Source organism: Artibeus jamaicensis, unplaced genomic scaffold (assembly GCF_021234435.1).
Source record: "Artibeus jamaicensis isolate MK-2021 breed Jamaican fruit bat unplaced genomic scaffold, CSHL_Jam_final scaffold_916, whole genome shotgun sequence".
Taxonomy (NCBI): domain Eukaryota; kingdom Metazoa; phylum Chordata; class Mammalia; order Chiroptera; family Phyllostomidae; genus Artibeus; species Artibeus jamaicensis.
The window spans coordinates 22,003,209-22,025,154 of NW_026522059.1; the positions used below are offsets into that span (position 1 = coordinate 22,003,209).

General features: G+C 35.3%; 1 protein-coding gene and 1 pseudogene across 2 annotated transcripts in view; one reads left to right on the top strand and one right to left on the bottom strand.

The window, feature by feature from the left end:
• Positions 1-21,946, top strand: part of ANGPT1 (angiopoietin 1) — a 246,579-nt gene that overhangs the window by 86,739 nt on the left and 137,894 nt on the right. The window lies entirely within an intron of this gene.
• Positions 5,184-5,313, bottom strand: LOC119065061 (uncharacterized; annotated as a pseudogene).

A 21,946-nucleotide genomic window follows, 5' to 3' on the forward strand; every position in this document is an offset into this window, starting at 1 on the left:
CAAGTTTTTGAGAAATATAACTAAAAATTACTAAAGTTTCATTAAAAAACAACGTAGGAATTGCTTTGATTAATATGTAATGGTTAAACTTAATTTATGCTGACTATATATTTTTACTAGCGGGAGAATCTGCTGCATTTTCCATTTGTTCATGGTGTCAAGTCACTTGAGGTGGCTGTGCTTTAGGCGCCCTCTGAAAGTTACTGTTGTGTATAACAAACATAGCGTGAGAAGACTGTAGTTAATCTCCTTTCTCTAGCAAGTTCTGGGGTTCAAATAAGTGCTTAGCTTTTTTAGACAGAACCTTTTCAGCTATCCAAACAACTCAGGCCCAGTCACGGAATGAGGGATATAGAGGTTCATAAATGAAGTTTTTGATATTCACATATCCCTTTCAGACCAGGAGTAAAAGGGCTCTCTTGGCACATTGCCCTACGTGGAAGAAAGCAGAGCTTGAGAGGCAAGGAATTCCAGAGCCCTAGGACCCTGACCTAGGGACTTTCTCCCCAGTTCCGAGACCATCAATCCTGAGATCTGCCAATTGTTGTAAGTCAGTGGTGGGGGAGGAAGTTAGGGGTTACAGTGTCAAAAGCTTTCTTAGCAGGGTGAGTACTAGAGCCTTGAAGTTGAAGGTAACAGTTTTAAATGCTTTCAAAGTTGTTGCAAGTGTCAGGAGCCAATGATTTGTGGGATCTGTCCTTGCTTATGCTTCACCCCTCTAACCTTTGTCCAGGGCTGGCCTGCACAAGTGGTGTAGGCAGCTGCCAGTGGAGTGTGATTTGAAGGGCATCAAGAGGCCTGCTTGGCTCTAATTATTTTCCCCTGGGTCTGTCAAAACTTACTGATCAGCTAGTACAACATCTGGCTCGATAAATCTTGGATGGTTGGATGGATTGATGGATGGATGGATGGATGGATGGATGGATGGATGGATGGATGGATGAATTACTTAGCACATATGTGTTTAGTAGTTATTGCATGCCAGGCACTATGCAAAATGCAGTGGTTTCAAAAGCAAACACAATCAATACTTTCCCCTCTTTCATGAGGCTCCAAATCTAGTTAGACAGAAGATAAAATAAATATGGTAGTTATAAGTGGGGGTTCTGAAAGTTTAGAAGGAAATAAACAGGGTACCAAAGGAAAAAGACATTAAAAAGTTCTTCCAAAGAAGGCATTTCTGATATGAAAAATGACCCCTGTTGAAATGCAAAGATATTGGCAGGAAGAAATATTACAATCTAATTGGCCCTGGGTAGGTACTTAGGGAATTCACCCATGAAAGAGTGAAAATAGAACACAAAGGGAATCAGGAACTTTGGATGGAGGGAAACCATTTCGAGGAAAGGAAAATTGAGTTCCCATTTGCTGCTCATGGAGCCATGGGCTGAGTGGAGACCAGGACAGGGATGGCCTGTGCAAAGGAGGACAGCCTCTGAGCTAGAGCCCTGGCCAGGGCACTGAGGAGCCTGGAGGACGGTGTCTAGGACCAACCAGCCAGAGTCCTGTTGGCCATGATGCATCCCAGAAATCCAAGCTCAATAGATGGGCTGCAGGAGCAAAATGTGAGTGTAAAATGGTGAGAACTTTATGAGAGGTTGTTTTTTTTTTCTGATGGAAAGTTGAGACTATTATATCAATCAGAGATGAAAGAATTGACTTTGGGGCTATGAGTTTAGTAACAGTTCAGAGGAAAACCTGGAGTTATTTTAAAGAAAAGATTCATTTGCTCATGGCTAGAATTTTTTTGGCCACTTCTAAAGCCCTTTGATTTTCTGTTATCAACTGCCTTTGGATTAATCAGACAGAGGAGTTGCCTGAATCATAATAAAAATTAGCTTTATCTATGATCATACTTACTTTGTCTTTCTAAATTTGAGGAGCAACCATCAACAGTAGACTAATAACTGAATGAGTGAATAAATGAATGAGCAGTGAGTGGATGAAGTAGTGAATGACAGATTGAGATTTATTATTCTGCTGTCCATGACACATTTATGTGTTGTTCTCACATCTTTCCTTCATTCATCTGACATGGTGCTTCTGGGAAAGTAAAAAATAATCTTACCTCAAATTCCTTGATTTTATATAAAGTGCTCTAAGTTTTGTTTATATATGTGATTAGCCAGGCTTCTAAAGTTTCATTATGTGTTCCCGAAGCACCCAAGCACAGACTGACATATAAAAGATGAAAGTTCAGCATTGGGGGTAAGCCTTAAACTAAATTTGCACTGCTTCCTGGTGTCTACTTCAGAATTCCAAAGATAAGAGTCCCTTTATTTGCAATCCATTATCACTATTTAAACATCTTTCATTGCCGAAGCTGTACTTTCAAGGAGTGAGATGGGTTGATTTTGAACAGTAGCAGTTCATAAAGACAGCAGAGCCCTCACCTCCCTTCCCTATCTCCTGCTCTGTTTTTCCATTTCCAGCACGAAAACTGTCTTTAGCATCAGAGGAATAAATTTTTCTCTCTAAAAGACATCAGGGGAAATGAAATGAAGTAAAATCTCAAAAGCAATCTTTTCAAACTTGTAAAATTTCCCTCTACAAATCATGATTTCTGCTTTCTAACAATAACCAAAAAGCTTTCTTGAACATCAAATAGCTCTTGCAAAATGACATTTAAAAAATATTCAATGTACACAAACTGGAAACATATGGCTAAAATAGCAAACGTTTAGGAGTTAGTGAATTAAATGGAAAAACACCCCTGAAAGCACATTTTATCTTGTTATTGCAAAACCATGATGTTACTAATATTGGCTAAATCCTGAAAGCAGCTGGACTTTGGCTTTCTCTAATTGTGTCTGACCCAAATCACTTTTTTTAAAAAAGAGAATGGTATTTCTGCACATTTCTCTTCCTTTCAGAACTGAAGGTTCTGGACTACTACGAGAATTCATTGTCTCAATGTGCAAAATAAGTAAATAAGAGTGAGCCCGCAGCCCACTGCTCAGTTTCCATAACAATGGAGGAACAATGGTCTTTGAAAGTCACAGATAATCCCTAGTCCTCATTGTCTTTTTCTCTTTCAACCCGACCTTTCTCCAGAATGACTAGCAAGATGCAGAATTGACTAATGATCTTCTGTCTTCCCCTGCCTGACCCTACACCCCCCCCACCCTCCTAGAGGTGCCAAGGGGGCGTGAATTAAGGAAAAGACAGGCAGTAGGAGGGAGAGGAAAGAAAAACAAACCAAGTGATCAACCCCAAGCAGCTGACCGTTGGCTGTTTTCTATTATTCACTGATTTGAGCTTTCTCAGATGTGTGTGTGTGTGTGTGTGTGTGTGTGTGTGTGTGTGTGTGTGTAATTTTTCAGAAGACTTTCATGTTGTGTTTTCTTTCCTCTCTTAGAGCTAACCACCTTTTTCCAAGCAAGGGAGCAGAGCACTTGAATGAGGTCCAGGTAGGCTGCCAGATTCTCGGGATGTTCAAGCACAATGTTTCCATCCTCTCTCCTCTGAAAACAGGCTTTTAAATTGTGCATGAAGCCCTGTCAGTGAGCAACCGAAATGAAAGTCACAAAGTAGCGGTGGAAATTCAAAAGCAGTTCATCAATCCTTGGCATTTGCATACAGCTCTGAATATGAGGATATGTCTTGAATTGTGCAGTTTGGTATTTTATATATCCACTTTATAAGGGGCAGCCTGCAGCTTATGAAAATATGATCCCCATTGAGTTATGTTTTGATCTACCTTCTCTATCACTGTGCCTTTAAATTCTTGTGTCGTGAATTAAACATGGCCCAGTCTGATCATTTAAATAAAACCCGCCTACTGGGAGCACTGTGCATGGCCTGGGTCAAATCTGTGGAAGCGCCATTGTGAAAACAACGCCCCCGGCCATGTCTTTTCTGTTTCAATTGTCCAAGGGCTAAGAATGAGCACCAAAGAGGAAGAAACACATCAATCTGAGTCAGCAACACTTCAAAGATGCTCACTCTTTCTCTAAGATCGAATATACTGTCAACTTTCATCAGACATAAACTGACTTAAAGGAGTTTCCCAAAGGAGATAGACTTAAAGTAAAACTGCTTTCTGTCTGCTGCAGATACAGATTTTTTTTGGTAGATGGAATTTCTTTATAAGTAATAAAGATAATTCTAAAATAATAATTATTATAATCTAAGAGGGAACGATTTTGTTCCAATTTAGCACAATGCAAAGTACTTTACACACATTACAGGATCTACTTTTAAAACCCTATAAGATAGCTAATATCACTACTCATAGGTTCTGCCATACATGAGGACAAAAAAGCACAGAGAAGTTAAGTATCTCCTTGAAGTTCACAGAGCACCAGGTTTGAATTGCCTTTATCTTACTCCAAAACTTAAACATTAGGCTTGAAAGCATATGCATTGTACCTGTCCATTTCATTTATATACTAAAAACTTTCTTAAAGAGCTCATTAATGCTCATGTAGTTCAATTCTAGGACACTCTAAAGAAATTTTATTTAATTTTGGCTGTTGCAGGTCACTTCCAATAGCTTGAAAATGTCACAGTGGAATACATATTGGAAGCATGTACATTGCCCACATGTATTCCAAGGTTTCTAAGCCTAGACCAGTTTTTTTTCAATATTTGTTTTCTACTTATATTGTCATATAATTTTGCTTAAGTTAAATATATATATTATATGTATGGCAGATTTATTAAAGAAGTAAACATTAAAAAATAAAAAAGAGATGTGGATTAATGTCTTGACTACATAAAGAGATTTTATGAATCAATATGAAAATGTAAACAATAAAATTGGAAAATGGACAGAGACTATATCTAGTAAATTCGGTAAACAATAAACAGAAATTGTTAAACTCAAACACATAGGATAAAATGCTTAATATTGATTGTAATTATAGGAATGACAATATGATAATATTTTAATTTTTAGTGTATAAAAGATTAAAACTATGCTTCATATCTATTGTTTTAAGGATACAGAAATATGAGCACTCTTAAACACCACCTGTGGGAGTATAAATGATTAAACCATGTATACACATACACACAGTTAAAATACAGGTAGATATCTCAATACTTAAAAGTGTTTATACACCTTGAACCAATAATTTTACTTACAGCAATTTATATGGAGCAAATATGAGGAATATACAATTTTGCATATGAGGATATTTCACAAATCTTATTTTAACTTTAAAAATATTAAATAATTTATAAATTCTATACAACATAAAAGCCTAGCTAACAACTTTGTGATTTAGCCAAAGTATGACAGCCATACTTTAGCAATAATCACGCCTCAGATAAACCTCATTGGCTATGACACTGCCACTGTGCAAAGCTGACAGCCATACTTTAAAACCAATTAATTTTAAAACAATATAACATTTACAACATACTGTCATGAAACAAAAGATATGAAATTAATATATACACTATGATCTCAATTTTTAAAGTAAATGTCTTTTATTTAGGTATGTGTATAATACAGATATATTGTATATTATATATGCATATGTAATATCAAATGTAATATGAAAATATTTCAGTTATCTGAACACAGAATTGTGATATTTTCTTTATTTTTAATTTTTCTGAATTTGAAAATTTACCACAATAAACGTATGTCTATATATCTTTTACAATTGAAATCTATAATACATTTTCTTAAAATAAAGGTGAATATGGCTAAAATAACAATGATGAAATAATAATGGTATCCTCAGGAAATTATAGCCCAATATAAGTCCAAAATACTGCTTTTAGTATAATTGTTTCTTTGAGTAAATACATAAAAGCATTTCAACCTGACTACTACTTACGGAAATGTGAATTAAAACAAGTGCAGTATGAGAATATTATGCTAAGTGAAATTAGTCAGTCAGGAAAAGCTAAGAACCACGTGATTTCACTCACAAGTGGGATATAAAACTGAAACTCATAGACACAGACAGCAGCCTGGTGATTACGAGAGGGAAGAGAGCAGAAGGGGTGGGTGATGGAAAAAGGAAAAAAAGTAAAAATGAAAAACAAAACAAGTAAAGTTATTTCCCCTGTGTCTGCTGATGTTTAATGCTGCTGAAGATGGAAAGAATAGTCATTCATTTGCAAAGGCTGCTGCCTGGAGTGTGAAATCACTACAGCCTTTTTGCAGGGCAGTATGGCACAATCTACCAAAATTTAAAATGTACGAACATTTAGAATTAGCAATTTCACTTTTAGAAATCGATCAGACTGATTCTCCACTCATGTGAGCAAAATTACATGTATGAAATGACCATTGTAACATTTTTAATAAAAGCAAATAATTAAGGACAATCTAAATGTTCATCAAAAGTAGAGTGTTTAAATATATTTGGTAGCTGCTAAAACTTTTTGAGAGATCTCTATGTGATGACATAGGTATGTAGATATACAAGACATTATGATGCTTTAAAAAGCCCATGGCACAGCAATGTGTGTAGTATGGTCCAACTGAGGTTTTAAAAACTGGGAATATGTAGAAAAATTTGAAAAGATAAATTCCACACTTAACTGCGGTTATCTCTTTGGAGGAAAATGAGCCAAGAATGGAGAGAAGCCATGAAACAGAACTTTTATTTTTTATTTTTATTCTTTGATGGTATTTGCAATGAGAAGCATTCATGTATAACTTACATAATTAAAATGATTTAAAATGTTAAATGAACCAAGAAGAGTGTTAGTCATTTATTCTCAATACACACTAATAGATTGGCAGATATCATCATGCTGTTAAAACTGTGAATTACTTTCCCCCAAATAAAAGTATTTTCCTTCTTCCCTTAAACTATTTTAATTTTTGTGGCGAGCATAAAGCTGATCTTGGCAAGAGTGAAAGGCATTCTCACAAGAGGAGAAATCCATAGAGCCATACCTCCAATATATTAAGTTGCAACAGCCCTTTCTTTAAGGCTTTTGGTTATATCATCAGCTCTTAACAAAACATTTTTATTTTTCCAGTTTGAAAATCCTCCAGTGACCATTTTGCTTGATTTCTCTTTTGTCTTTCATTTCTTCATGACAGTAATGCAAAACAAATTTTGATAAAAGTGTCTTGTTCTTTTTTTTGACTGCTCAACTCTCTGCTTCCAAGCTCCGCCAAAGAACATTAATATTTTGAAAGGAAATAATTTTTCTCTTTGAATTATATTATTTTTCAAAGCTGAAAAATGTCTTTTTTATTTAAAAAGTAATTTATGTTAATTTTGAAATGTTAGGTAATATACAGGTGCAAATAATACCCTTTTTGTTAAAGAATCTTTTATTACAAAATCATAAGCATGTAACTTGTAACATAACAATATCACACTAAGCACACTGTATGACATTTTAGGAGAAATGTTCAAATTAAAACTATAAATTATTACCCCCATATTATTACCCTACCAACCACACTCAAGCAAGCATTACTTCTGTCAGGACCTGTATGTAAATATTAAGTAAGTAAAAATACCCCTCTAATCCTATCACAAAGAGAGAACCATTGTCAGCATTTTGGTATGTATTCTTTGTGTACTTCAAATTTCTCATACCTTGTTTATTTTCCTCATGTAATCTACCCCTTACCATATTTTATTTGATAACAAGAGCATGCACGGGATTATATTACATGGGTAGTCTATTTTTAGGCATTGATGTTTCTGGGAGACCCAAATGGTTGTCAGTGCAACAGCCTCTTCATCTTCCTGTTGACAAATCCTACTTCCTGTAACAGAGTGCAAAATGCCAGTTAATCACTTTCTCAGCCTCCCTTGCAGCTAAGGCATAGGGCATGAAGTCTAAACTTGGTCAAAGGGACCAGGGAAAGTATCTGGAATAGATTTTCCTCCTAGGTGAAAATAGCAAGGCTTGGAGAAACTGCCGTCTTCCTGACTTTAGATGTTACTGTGTGAGGTGTGATGCCTGAAGCTATAGGAACTTTCCTGTAATTCTGAGGAATGAGCCAGAGAGCAAAACTGTGCCAAGGGTAATAGGGTGTGGAGACTGAGATTCTGAGTCTTTGATGTCATTCCTGAGCTACTGAACTAATGTTCTTTTCAGGAATTCTTATGGGCTAATAAGAACTATTTTAATTCACCTTAATCAAATATTTTGTTGCTTGCAGCCCAGTGTGAGCTAATTGATACATGGTTGTTGCCAGTGTTTCACCATTTCAAACAAAGCTGACATTTTCACTGTTAAATGTACAGTTTTGAAATTCTGTTCCAGTGTATTCCTGAGATATTCTTAGTAGTGCAATTCCTAGGCTCACTTTATAACTTTAAAGTATTTTAAGGGATTTTAGTATTTTTTAGTATTCTATTCCTTATTCTTGTAGTTTCTACTGTGGCTTACTTAGAGAGTAATATCATGAGCTGAGGAGATATGCAAGTTCCTGACCACATTACTTACAATTGTATGTGGTTGATTTTATGCCTGTTACTTATTTCTTCCTTTGTTTGCTCACATGTAATACTGGGATTTTCAAAGAAGCTGCTACGTTATTCGTTTATTTTGGTGGGGCTTAGATAAATTAGTACCTGTTAAACTACTAGAACTGTTTACTTCAGTGTGTGTTCTTTATTCCTCAGTGTAGCCTCACATCCGATCCTAGTAACTGATATTTTTAAATTGCTTAATAAATATTTATTAAATAAGTGAAGGAAAGAATAGTAAGTCCAAGGTTACTCTCTGGACTAAGCATTTCTGCAATTCATTCTGTTTGTTTTTGCTTCTCTTATATGTCTCGTTCCCTATACCACAAATTTAGCTGGATTATCATATTACAGTTAAGAGTCAGTGCAGATTTTTAACACAGAAGATGCTCAAATATGAAAAATCTTTAGGATGGGCACATGGTGTCACAAAAGTTTAGTTTGTTCTTCCCAGATACCCACTTGCTCTTTGAAACTCAGAGTGAGAAAGAATTGCATGTTCAAAAAAGAAGGGTTTTTATAGTTTATGGTCTTTCAGGCAATGAGGCAATTTGCCGCATAGTATTCCAGATAGATAGTCAACCAATGTCTGATTTAATCTCTCCATCATTATTTTAAAATCTCAGAGGTGGATGAAGACCATCAGTAGAATATTGTTTTATCCAACATGAGCATTATTAAGCAAGACAAAGATATCATATTTCTTAGATATTCTAGTTTTAAGCATTAATTGTAGATTCCTTTTAAAAAATCTATACTAATTTTTCAGATTCGTAAGATGAGAAATGAGAGCACAAAATACATGATATTTTATACATGTAAATGAGTATATATGTTATAGTGTATGTGAACATACAAATCTGTTTTCTACAATAAATTTTACCATATTATTAAGTGCAAATAGAATAATCCTGCACCAAAGGACTGTTGAACTTAATGGAAGTTTTATGTGGCATACAACTATCTTACCCTTTGGCTAATAACTATCAATCAAACCCACTCATTGCCCTCAGTTATGTACAATCCTTTTAAGGTTTTAAAAGCAGGTCACCTCAGATCTTTAGGGCATTATATCATCTCCCTAATCTACTCAACAGTATATGAGGCTACCAAATGAAAGGACTATTCCAACCTGCAGAAACTTCCAAGATTGTTATAGTGGTTCTTTGATAACTTGTATTTAACTGCTTTTGAGAGTAGTTTTATTTGGAAAAAGGACAAGTAAAGAAAAGTTATACCTAAATATTAAGCTTTTAAAATATAATTAATTACAAGAAAAGGAAAATAAATGCATATTCTACATTTAATCTATTAGCTAATAGAGTAAATATTAATAGATTTATATTAATAGATTAATTATAGATTAATTAGACAAATTATTATATAGATAGATCTATTTCTATTAATAGATTAATACTTACTCTATAGAGTAAATATTAATGTAAATTAAGTAGATTAATATTAACTATTAATATAAAAGAGTAAATATTAATCTTAATATTAGTAGATTGATATTAATAGATTACCCAGAATGAACTACTCAACAGTAGAAAAGCTGCAAATGAAGCACAGGAGGTTAAAACAAAGACTGTTCTCAGTATAATATCTAAACTGCAGTCCCCCAAAACCAAGTTTATAGACTCAGAAAACTGCCAATCAGCAATCTACAAAACAGTTTGCAGGAGCACCAGGAACACATTTCAAATCAACTGTTGGTGTGTTGGTGGTGGTAGGTGTGTTCATTTACATATTTAAAAAGACCAGTCATTTTCTAGTAGGATCTAATATAAATCTATATATACTTTCAAGTTATTTTTTTTTAATTAAATGACAAGACTCCTGCTTGGAAAACTTTGATTTATCTTCCTGTATTTTCTAGTTGATAATTACTATTTTCAGACAGATATAATACTTGATGTCTACTGCTATGAAAACAAATCTTTCATTCATTTATCCATCAATTGTTTGTTGAAGACTTACTATGTGCCTGGCACTGCTCTCCATATTTAGAATGTAGCAGGGAGTAAATCAGACAAAACAGTTTGCTCCAAGAAAAGGACTACTGTATTAATCAAATTGGCAGAGGGATCAGGATATATTCAACAATAGTCACACAGCACGCTTTTAAGGATGAGGATTAAATTATGAAATATATTTTAAGTGAATTTGCATAAACAATTTGAAAGGAGCTAACTCCCCTCTTTCCTGATCTGACATCCCACAAATGGGAATCTGATCAAAGTCCTAGGTCAGAAGCGGGCTTGGAACCAAGGACTGATAAACTAAAAAAGTAGATGAACAGTAGTTGCTTCACCTTTTGTAAATGCTTACATATTTTAGAAAAAGCTCCCATCCTCATTTTAATGCATTCAGGTGTCTCCACTCTGTTTCTGGCAACGTCAGAGTGTAGAAAGGGAGAAAAGATCTACTCTAATTCTTACTTCTCAGGCTGGACTCTTCTCTGCTGAAGGCCAGTTTTGGTGTGGCAACACCTCAGTGAGCCCAACATTTCAAGCCTCTTCTTCTAACCTACGTAAATGGCACTACCCTTCTTAAATGATCAGTGAGATCATGTGTCCGACTACCACCTCAGCTCTTTTAAGTCACATCACTTTGCCATGTAGTTTTTCAGGATCACTTCTTGTGACGGTAGAGTGGACTCCTGAGCATACCAAGAGGCAGGCTCTGTGAGACTGGAGCCTGGCGCAGCCTCTAACCTGTGACAAGCTCTCAGGCCAGCTCCACCCTCCTCGCCTGCAAAGGATCTTGAAGGGCCTTTACTGTTTTATTCCTATGAGTCAATGAGACACGATATTTAAAATGGTCTACTTTTTAATGGTACAAAATTAAGAGCCTGAGAAACATAAACAATTTGGGAAGAGAAATACATATTTCTTAATGCTGATTAATATCAAAGCAGCAGTTTTTGTTAGTACAATAAAAATTACCAACACTTGTTTCAATAACTTATTTACTTAATGCAATATAACCCTCAGAATCAAATTTGTTTTCGGGGAAATAAAAAAAGCCAACCTTCTCTGTCTTTTTTATCTCTTTTCTGTAAGTCTATCATAGTCCTTGACTTACCCTTACTGACTCTGGAAAAGGCTTATACTGGTGATGGAGAAGGTATAAGTGAGAGAGTAAGTCAGAGAATACAAAGAAGCTTCTAGAATAGAAGATGCAATGAGAGCTTCACCCGTGGAGTTGTCCCACTTCCTCTGCAGTAATTACCGTTTTGTGCAAATGTCGGCCCCCAGTTATAGCCACAGGGTGTAGCATTAATATACTCATATATTTGTTAAAACATTAAGTTAATTTAATTCAAACTAAAATTGACTTGTATATTTTGGAACACCAATGAAGGCTTTGAAAATTGTGCTATTTTTGTTTGTGTGTTTTAAATATATATATTCTAATTTCTTTCACATTTTATCTGACCTTGTTACGTCTTATTTGGTGAAGTACCACAGCTACTAAAATAACTCTGAAAGAATCTTTCTCACGATTTTCCCAGAATAGCTAGAATTATGGAATACTGTAAGTGTCCCAGTGTCTCAGGCTATTTCCTAATGGAATGACTACTGATCCTCCTAATGGTAATCTTCACTACTTTTCTTTTTTGCCATCCCACTTCTGGAGAAGCAGACTTGAAAAGCAGAATAGGAAACAATGGCTTTTACGATAATACAGGAGATATATGTAGCTTTCTCTGGTGACTTAAGTCTGCGTTTAGACTAGTAATGGATTATATGAACCATCAGCTGACCTTTCATATGTGTGAGTACTGCAAAAAATATAAAAATAAAAATAAAACCCAAAACAAAAACAACATCTTTGACTCTAACTCACAGGGAATTTTATACTTGGTAGGAAATATAAAACTCATAAAAAATGTTAAAGTTTATAGAGAGATGCTTTGCCTTTGTAATCAAGGAAATCTTTGCATAAAAACCTGAAGCTTTTTTTGAAATAATTTGGCTTAAGAGCAATTTTTTACATTTAAATTATATTTTTAAATTCTATTTGATGAGAGATTTCAAATACACAAAAGTAGAACACATAGCAGAATGAATATTCATGTACTAATTGCCCAGTTTCAACAACTAGTAAAATGAGTTAAGTGACATTTTGCAGCACCACAATTAGGAAATCTAAAATTATTTCTGTGGACAAAGTAAGAATTTTCCATTACTATCTCAAATTCAGGCAATTCATGAGAAAAAGACAAGGATTGTTAAAGTTGTCACAGCTTATTTGTATGTTAGATGGCACTTTAATGTTCTATATGTCTTATGATTAGTTAACAATTATAAAACTTATAATCTTCGATGGAATTAATGCTTTGACATAAATAAGAACTACGTTTGTGAAAACTACTCCTACTCCTTTAGGCATGTTAGTAGGCTGTGGATACTCAGATAGCTGCGTGTTTATAATACATACAGATCCTCCCATGATATTTAAAGCTTCTATCCCTCCCACAATGCCCTTGAAGGTATTGTCAGCAATTGGGAGTAAGTCAGTTCAGAATTCATCTGCCTGAATGCAGAGTCAGCCAAACCCCGATAATCTGATAATAATTCAATTTAGTTTTATTCCAAGGTATTTAAATTGATGGAAGCCAGAGTCCGTCCCTGCATGGGCAAGTTGGTCTTTCAGGACATTCGATGGGTTTATTAAAAAGAATGAAATGTTTTGAGTGTGAACACATAACTCTTATAACTGGGTTTCCATGTGGCCTTTGAGAACTGATAATATGATTTCAACAGAACCCAAAGCAAGATTAAGGCAAATGAAAAAATACTCCCAATGTGAATGGCAGGTTTGGGGACTTGACTAGTCCTTTTGATCACCTTCTTCAGCATTTCCAGACATGCCTTTCGGTTGGGAGAAAGTAGTGCTGTATGACTCTGTAGAATAGCTTCTGTAATCTGGAAACTATAAAGGAGGTGGTCCCTGGAAACTATTCTAATGACAAAGTTATGTTCATGAAACACCTGATATGCTGGGGAGTTATCACAGACTTGTAACTCATATAAAGAGGAAAATAAAGAGACTGTTTTTTAAGGAGGAGGGCCTCCTGTCACCATAAGAAAAAGGAATTGCTTATATGGTTCAGAAGCATCCAGCTTTATTTTGTTTGTGCCTAAAATTTTCCAGCTAGCATCATTTTTATATTGCTTGCCATTAGCTTTTCAGAAGTCCCTGGCCTATTGTTATTATCTTCCTTTTCTAAAGATGATGGTGACTTGCCTATTATAAAGACTTTTTATTATTTTGTTGTGGTTGAAATCTGGGCTTCAGTGTCTGTTGGTGATTAAGGCAATACCTACCTAGGATAATGCAGAGATGAATGAAAAATAATTCAGCTAATTGGGTAGGACACGTAATCATACTGCAAATAGAGTGTGTCTGTCCTGAATGTATTTGCAAGCATGATATTTGGTCAATCTCTGATCACATAATTGAGATAAATTAGTTTATCCCCAGTGTCTAGCTCTGGGCACATAATGATTAAGAAGTATATCCTGGCTTTTTCTAGGCAACTCTCAACAGTTTGCTTGTTGTGGGGAAGTAGGGATTCTATATACCTTTCAATGGTGTACACTGACACAGTTAAACCTATAGGGTGTTGTAAATGAACACATACAAAAATAATTATCTATGTATTTTAAGCTTATTTCCTAATGTATTGATGTGACATATATTTTTGTTTTAGATGTTAAGAAATATCCTCATTATAGTTCAGGCCAAAATGAAATATCATGAGAACTATTTTTATTTTCCATTTTTGTTATGATTCCCATACATCAGTGCAAACTGGTAAAGGTATTCACTATCATTAATTGGAAAAGATATGGTGGAAAATTATTTAGCAGTAGGAGACGCAGTTATGAAACCAGTGATTTGTGCAGTCTCATGCCTTCCACTGGAAATTCTTAATAAAAATATGGAAGCATGGAATCAAAAAGTGTAGAAAAGGCAGAAGGCTTAAAGGTTTCTTAAAGTGTCCAGTCCCACTCCCCAGTGCAAAATACTTTAAACACACACGTGGAAAGAGTCATCAGGTGTTTAATAAACACCTGAACAAAAGAAAGAAAGCATCTAAGTTCAGCTAAAACGTTTCTAGGAATTCCTTTCTGAAGGCAGTCCACTCTATTTTGAAGAGTTCTAATGTGTAGTGTGCTCTTAAGGATTTTTTTACTTTATTATTAACTACTGTTAACACCATATTGATATTCTCTAAATACATAAAAAGAAATATCCCAGCTAAAAGAAATACCAGGACTACTATGCCAAACTTTATTACCCTTGGGCTTTTTAAAGTGAAAGATCCATAAGAAAACCCCAGGAAGAGCCAACTAATTTGCAATGGCTTGTTAATATTCTACATTGTTTTCATATGCTGAGTTATCCTGTTCAAATGAACCCAAAATTATATAATAAAGTATAAATATGAATATGGAAGGGAATGCATAGCAAAATCATCTGAAGACTGAATGGTACTAGGAATAAAAATCACGTAAATGTGATCTGCAGTTTGGTGTAAGTGGCTAAAAGGTATTAGTGATAATCTGCTCATTCAAGATGGCTCCTATCAGTTTACCTCCAAATAGCCTACATTTTCCCAAGTGAGGAAAAGCAGGCACATTGTCATGATATCTTTTAAACCTAGCATCCTCCCCTTTCCTCCTCCTTGTTCTGACTCTGAAAACTAACGTCTCCAACATAAACCCTGATAACGTTAGATCTGGAGTTACCATCAGGGCTCTTTCGACAGATTACCATGCTGAACCTCCTGGCCTCATGTCTGAGACTGAGGCTGGAGCTGGCCCTCTGCAGAAATGCTCATTAATCTTCCCTTGCCTCTGAACTCTGGTTTCTGAAAGATGGTCTAGTTTCTCGCTTGTATATGCTAGTGAGAGTCAGCAAGGAGAAGAGTTTTCCTTAAAATGCACTGACAAAAGTGGAGAAATTGGGTACAAGAACACTGTACCTAAGGGCTCTGCCAATGTTAACCTCACTAAGCCTCAGTTTCCCTAAGTGGAAAATCACTGCTTAGATGCTACTGAGGACCAGACCAGACCTCCAGGTGTTATCCTTAGCTTTAGAAAAGTTCAGTATCTTTCACAGTTCCTGGAATTCTTGAGAACTACAATAAAATTTATTAACCTGTGTAAGAGAGTATGAATTGTTGTATAGTTAAAACAGGTCAGATGTAGGTTTCTTAAAATGACAGGAGGGCAACATGCATTAGTAGCCAGAATCCCCATAGAATTTTACTTAAGATTCTGCTCTTGTTTTGTTACAGGGGGTAAAAACAAAGTCAGTATGAGGATGAAGCTCCAAAAAGTCTATCACAGAAAGTAGATCAGGTTTTACCCCTAAAATATACCCCAAATGACATATTTCACACCCTTACATTTTAATTAAAATGTACTGAGATACAGTTAACATTCATCTTTTGTAAGGACACTGTTTGATGAGCACAAGTGTATACGATCATCTACCACCCCCGTTGTCACCACGCACACATCTCCATGGTCCTGAGAAGTACCTCTCTGGCCCTGTGTAGTCCATCCCCTTAGGGAACCCTGAACTCTGGGCATCCGCTGATCTATTTTTAGTCCTTAGGGTTTTGTCTTTTACATAAGATTCAGTCACACTCAGAAAATTTAGAAATACTTATGGGTAAAAAGTTGAGACATCAGCAAGAACTGATGGAAGAAATAATAAAAAAGGAACATGATTGGTACAAACATTTCAGTTTACAGTTTCTGATTTGAACAGTAACTTTTTTTCTTCTACAATTACACATCTTATTCAAATATTCATTGTTACTGAGTGTCAGGCCCTGCTCAGAGGACAAGAAACATGAAGCTGCCACTATAACCAAACCAATAGTTAGCTTAGAAATAGACAGATTTCCACAGAATGGAATAAAGAGGCCAGGCAGAGATCCATGTATATATGGGGACTTAATACATGGCAAGGCTGACATTTCAATTCAAGTGCAAAAGATCATTTTATTCAGTGAACAGTTTGGCCAAGCTGCTCTCATTCTTAAGGGGAATCAAGTTATCTGATGCCACACATGAAATTTCAAATAGATTGAAGAATTTAAATGTAAATAATGCTATTCAAATATCAAAAAATAGTTTAGGAGAATAGGATTAGAGAATATATTCCTAATAGAACCAGAAAATCCAAAGGGCACACACATCAGACACAGACATTTTTGCCTGGTAAAAAAATTATATACAATAGGTAAAAAAGAGTACAGATTGATTTATGTAAAAGAATAAACATCTTTCATATATAAAAATTTCCTGAAAGCTGATAAAAATAATCAAAACATAAGAATGGCATAATCTAATTTGTAACCCCAATGGCTGATAAATAACAAAAGTATTCATTCTCATTATTAGCAAAAATGAAAATTAAAATGACAATCAATTCTTTTTTCTTTTATAAAATTGACAAAATTCTAAGGTGGAGAAATACCCAGTGCTTTATGAGGATGTGAGGAAACAGATACTCTAGCATATTGGCTGAGTGTGGACCAGTTCCAGCATTCCGAAAAGAAATGGTGACATTGAAATTTTATGTACCACTACAGGAATCTGGCCTATTGCAATAAAAGTACCAGTCCTCATAACATTATATACAAGACTATTTTCAAAGATATTTATTGCATTATTTTCTAAGGGGCAAGAGACAAGCTGGAGTTTTTTTTTTTTTTACGAGTAAAATAACTGAATACATTATGACACATAAACATTTCGAAATAGGATGTAGCTATGAAAACAAATACATTAGGCACACTCTCCCTCTCGAGAGCATGCCCACTCCCTATGCCCCCAGGAGTGGTACCTTTGCCTTTCTGTCTCCTAAGCTCCAAGGGGCCTTCTTTGGCTTCCGTAAGTCGTTTCCTGAGTCTATGCAGCCCCTGGCTCATGTCTACTACCTCTATAACTTTCTAAACAAAGTTCCTTTTATAATTTGGGAAAACAAGGATTACATTTATTGGTTGACTTGGATATTCGTTGTGTTGTTTTGAGAAACCACATTGCACAGTAAGGTGTACAGTGTGATCTTCTCTTTTGTGAAACAGTGTGCCTATGCCTTCAAATAAATACATTTACGTATATGAACATACAAAAAGCCATGAAGGTATGCACACCAGAGTGACCAGAGAATGTCAGGCAGTTATCCCAAGAGTGTTGGAGGAGATTATTATTTTTAGAAAATACATCTTTAGATTATTGCTTCTATTATAATGAACACATGTAAAATTTGAAACTAGTAAAAACTAAATGGGAAAATAAAAAGACTGAGTCAGGCTTCCAAGTGAACTGGGGCCAGAGACAATAAATAGGCTGTCACATACACTGAGAAGCTTGCTTCCCTGTGCTCAGGAGACAAAGCCCATATTATGAAGGGAGCAGAGGTGTGAAGACACACCTCATCCGAGGCCACAGTCAGGGAGAGAAATCTGGCCTGGGTCTTGGGCAACTGTACTTGTTAGTTAAAGGAATTCTTGATTAGTAGTTAGTTTTGTTTTTGTTTTTTTTTAAATTACCTGGTAAATGATGTGCCAGTTTGAACATGCGACCTTTTAAAAATATTAACAAGAGCAAATATTAGACATTGGGATTCTGAGTCAAAAGGATTTTTTGTTGTGCCCATCCGTTTTAATAGTGGAGGGAATAAATAGCAGAGGTATCAGAGTATGCAGTCTGGAGCCGGACTTCCTGGTCGTGATGAATTCGGTTCTGCTTTCCAATGATAAGCAAGTGTATATTCTTGTTTACTCTGGGGTCAGTGTGAGCATCCAGCATGCTCGGTTTCATAAAAGGCAACTGTGAACATGTGGACCTTTCTCCAACAGTCATACACATATTAGATGGGGGGTCAATATGGAAATAAGTCGTTTCCATAAGATTGAAAATAAGGAACTCTTGAACTCATTGAAGAATAGGTGATGGGATGTTGTGCACCTGAAACAAATATAAAATAAAAAATAGAAAATGAAATTAAGCTACATCTTATATACTTCTGTAGCCCTCCCAGCAATGTCTAACACAGTTCTCGGCTCAAAAATAAGTAGATAAATAAATATAGGAGTAAATGGTGTGATAAAAATTATTATGGGTAGTTTTCCTTATAATGTATTTGGCCTGTTAGCTTTAAAGGGAATGCTTTTACCGAGTTTAGGTTTGAAGCCTGTGAAATTGGTAATTCAGTGCACATTTTGGAAAGTGACTAGGAACCATGAAATACTGATTTGCTACTACTCTCAAAGTGCTTCTTGCTGCAACATGACTTTGATTTTTTTCAGAAAAAGCCTGTTCCAATATTGATGGCATGTGAGAATGCAAAAGAATACCACAGCACCCCTGCCACATTGCCTGGGTCAAAACTATTTTTAGATTGAGGGAGTAGCCACAACCAATTTCTACAGCTCTGTTGTTTGGATTTGCTCTGTGCATTATATATATTCCTAATTATATTTTAAATGTTTCTAAAGAGTTACAAACCCTCTCTTTTGCACAGAGGTTTATTTTGGCAGTATGTAATTGTTTTTATTATATGTTATCCTCTGTTTGGCCTTACTGTTAGCTAAAACAGACAAAAGATGTCCAGGAAAATTAAGCCAGTTCTCAAATCTGGAAATGGAAGAGTCCCCCAGGGAGGATTTGCAATGGAACTAACAGAGACTAAGGATCCTCTCTAATTTGCTATCCTGTCAAAGTCCTTCTACATCCATTATTATGAAATGTAATTGCTTTACATATCAAATTTACCTCTCCCAGACCTCTACAGGATTATCCATCTCTTCAATTCCCAAACTAACCTGATTTGGGATAACCGAACCCTAACATGTTATGCATAGTAGGTTTAGATATTCCAACAGAAAACCAAGGACCAGATGCTGGACATTCAAACACAGCACATATAGCCCTTGCCTTGTTCAGAACAAATCCATGAGGTAGATAGAAGACATGTTCTTCTGTCTGCAATTATCCCTCAAGTCATAGAACTAGATAGTGTCATAGTCATGATTAGCTTTCTAGGCTCAATAATTCTCCATTTTCATGTCACCATCTGTTTGTCCTAATTAGTCATATTGATGTTGGGTCATTGTAATAGTAGACTACATGGAATTTAAATATTAGCTCCACTTGGCCTATCTGAATCCCAGAGACTGTCTCAATAGTGTGAATGAATGTATTACCAATGTGCGCAGCCATGTACACATAGATCTGCAAATTAAACAACAGAATATTGCAATTTCCTCTGAGCCAGTCTATGGGTACCTTTGAAAATGTTCTGCCTGGTAATGCTTCATTCAATAAATATGTCACATTAATAAGGGAAATTTTCTTTATTTTTTTTACCTGGAATATATACCAGGTCCACCACAACTTAGCTCATTGTTTTGGTTTCTCTGACTACAAAACAGGAAAATAATAGTACCTTCCTAATAAATCTATGATTATAAACAGAATAATATAAGTAAAGTGCTGAAAATGGTATCTAGGCATTATCAGAACTCTGTGAATCTCCTCTTCCTCTTCCCACTCTTTTTCCTCCTCCTCTTCCCCCTTGTTCCTCTTGTTTTTAAGAGTAAGAACTTTCGCTACTAGCTCTTAGGATTACTTATAACCTTTACCTTTCCATTTTTTTCTTCTCTTTCCCATAAAAATGCATAGATTTTGTGTATCATATCAAGGATTTACTGGGCTCCAGTGATTTTTAAAGAGGAAGCATCTATCACTTTTCATATTATCTTTCTTCAATCATGTAGGAACTTTCTCGTTCTTTTTAGTATTCTAAAGGAGCACTTTCTAGTGTTAATATAATCTGTACAGTTCAGGAAGTGTTCTTGGCAGAAGAATATGCTTCACACTTTCAGCGAGTCCACTCAGTTGTACCATCAGTTTCTTCCAGGGCACAGGAGGTTACTGCCTTAGACTCTGCAGATTCAAGGATGTGCATTGAAAATTCTATGATAAATGAGGCCTGCTCTAGAGACTAAGCTTGATAAAGTCCATCAGGGTCATGTGCAGGATGGCACAATTGGGCAGTTTTATTCATTCAAATGATGATGGACTAGCATGTTTTGGGAAGGAAAGCTCAGAATAAATTTATTGTTTATGAAATGGGACTTGACTCCTTTTGAGTATATTAGTCATTGATCAAGATAGTTTGCATAGTATTTTCTTTCAAGAAACTTTGCCAGAGTTGTCAAGGTCACTATGCATTTTTTATAATTATGATTTTTATGTAGCAATGTCAGAAACCAGGTTATAAAAATACAAAATAATTCTTTCATAGAAAACCTTCAATTTGTCATTACAAGTAGAGCAAGCCTCTTGAAAAATAATGAGCATATATCACTAGTAATTGTTGTCCAAGTTATTCATACTATTAAATAGTAGACCAACCACCAAGAAATAATATAACAATTTCTGAAATATTCTTTAAGACACTGGAAACTTAGAAAGGAGTTGGGATCCAGACAACTTAATCATGTATTTGAAAGATAGAAATTTATTTTTTGATCTATGGGAAAAAAGTAGAGTTGCAGTAATTCCTCACACAGTACACAATTTCATCTTTAAAAAATTAACCTAGGTTGATATTACAGTGTTGCTTGGGAACAAGTCTTTATTATTTTTTAACAGTCATTAGAAACAAGCCTTTAAAAAGCACTCTCATTAAGGATCTGAAATCTTTCAACTTTTTCTACCATTGTTTTCTATTTCAAATGTCTTTTCAAAATTTATCCTTGCTCAAGATTATAAATAATTGATTATTGAAAATATTATAATTCCCCAAGTGATTATCAAGTAAAAAAGGTCATTTAAGTTTAAGAACTCTCTGTATGGAAGTTCCATTGCCCCTATAATTTTTCAGTGCATAGACGGAGGTCTTAGCTAGCATTCTGGTTCAGTGGCATATGTCAACAGTGCCTTAATGACGAGCTTAGCAGAGAAGAATCACATGGTGAGGTATTAGCAACTCCCAAGTCATTTCAATAAAGCAGAGATTGGTACAAGCAAAGGAATCTGAACTTGGAGAATGTCTTTAGGTATCTTTAGTATCTTTAGGAATCTGAACTTGGAGAGTATCAGCAACATCAGTGATAATTTGGCACCTTGGAGCCATCATGTGCTCTTTGCTCTTCTACAACCTTGTTTAAGGCTTAACTCAAAAGTCACCCTCTTTGTAGAAACTTTCCCAACAATCCATGGTGTCTTCCCTCTTCTTTTTTCATACTGCTATGCACACACTTCAATTATGAGTCCCTATATTTTCCATGTCTATCTAGTCCACTAACCTATGAATTTTTAAAGGAATCTAATTCATTTTTGTAACCTAGCATTTACCACAGTACCTGGCACACAGCTGCTGTCTGATGATTTTAAAATGAATAAGTGATGGGCTGGGGGAAAGGGGTAGTAGGAAAATGAAGATGACTGTACTTGAACAACAATATTTTAAAAATAATAAAAGAAAATATAAAAGAA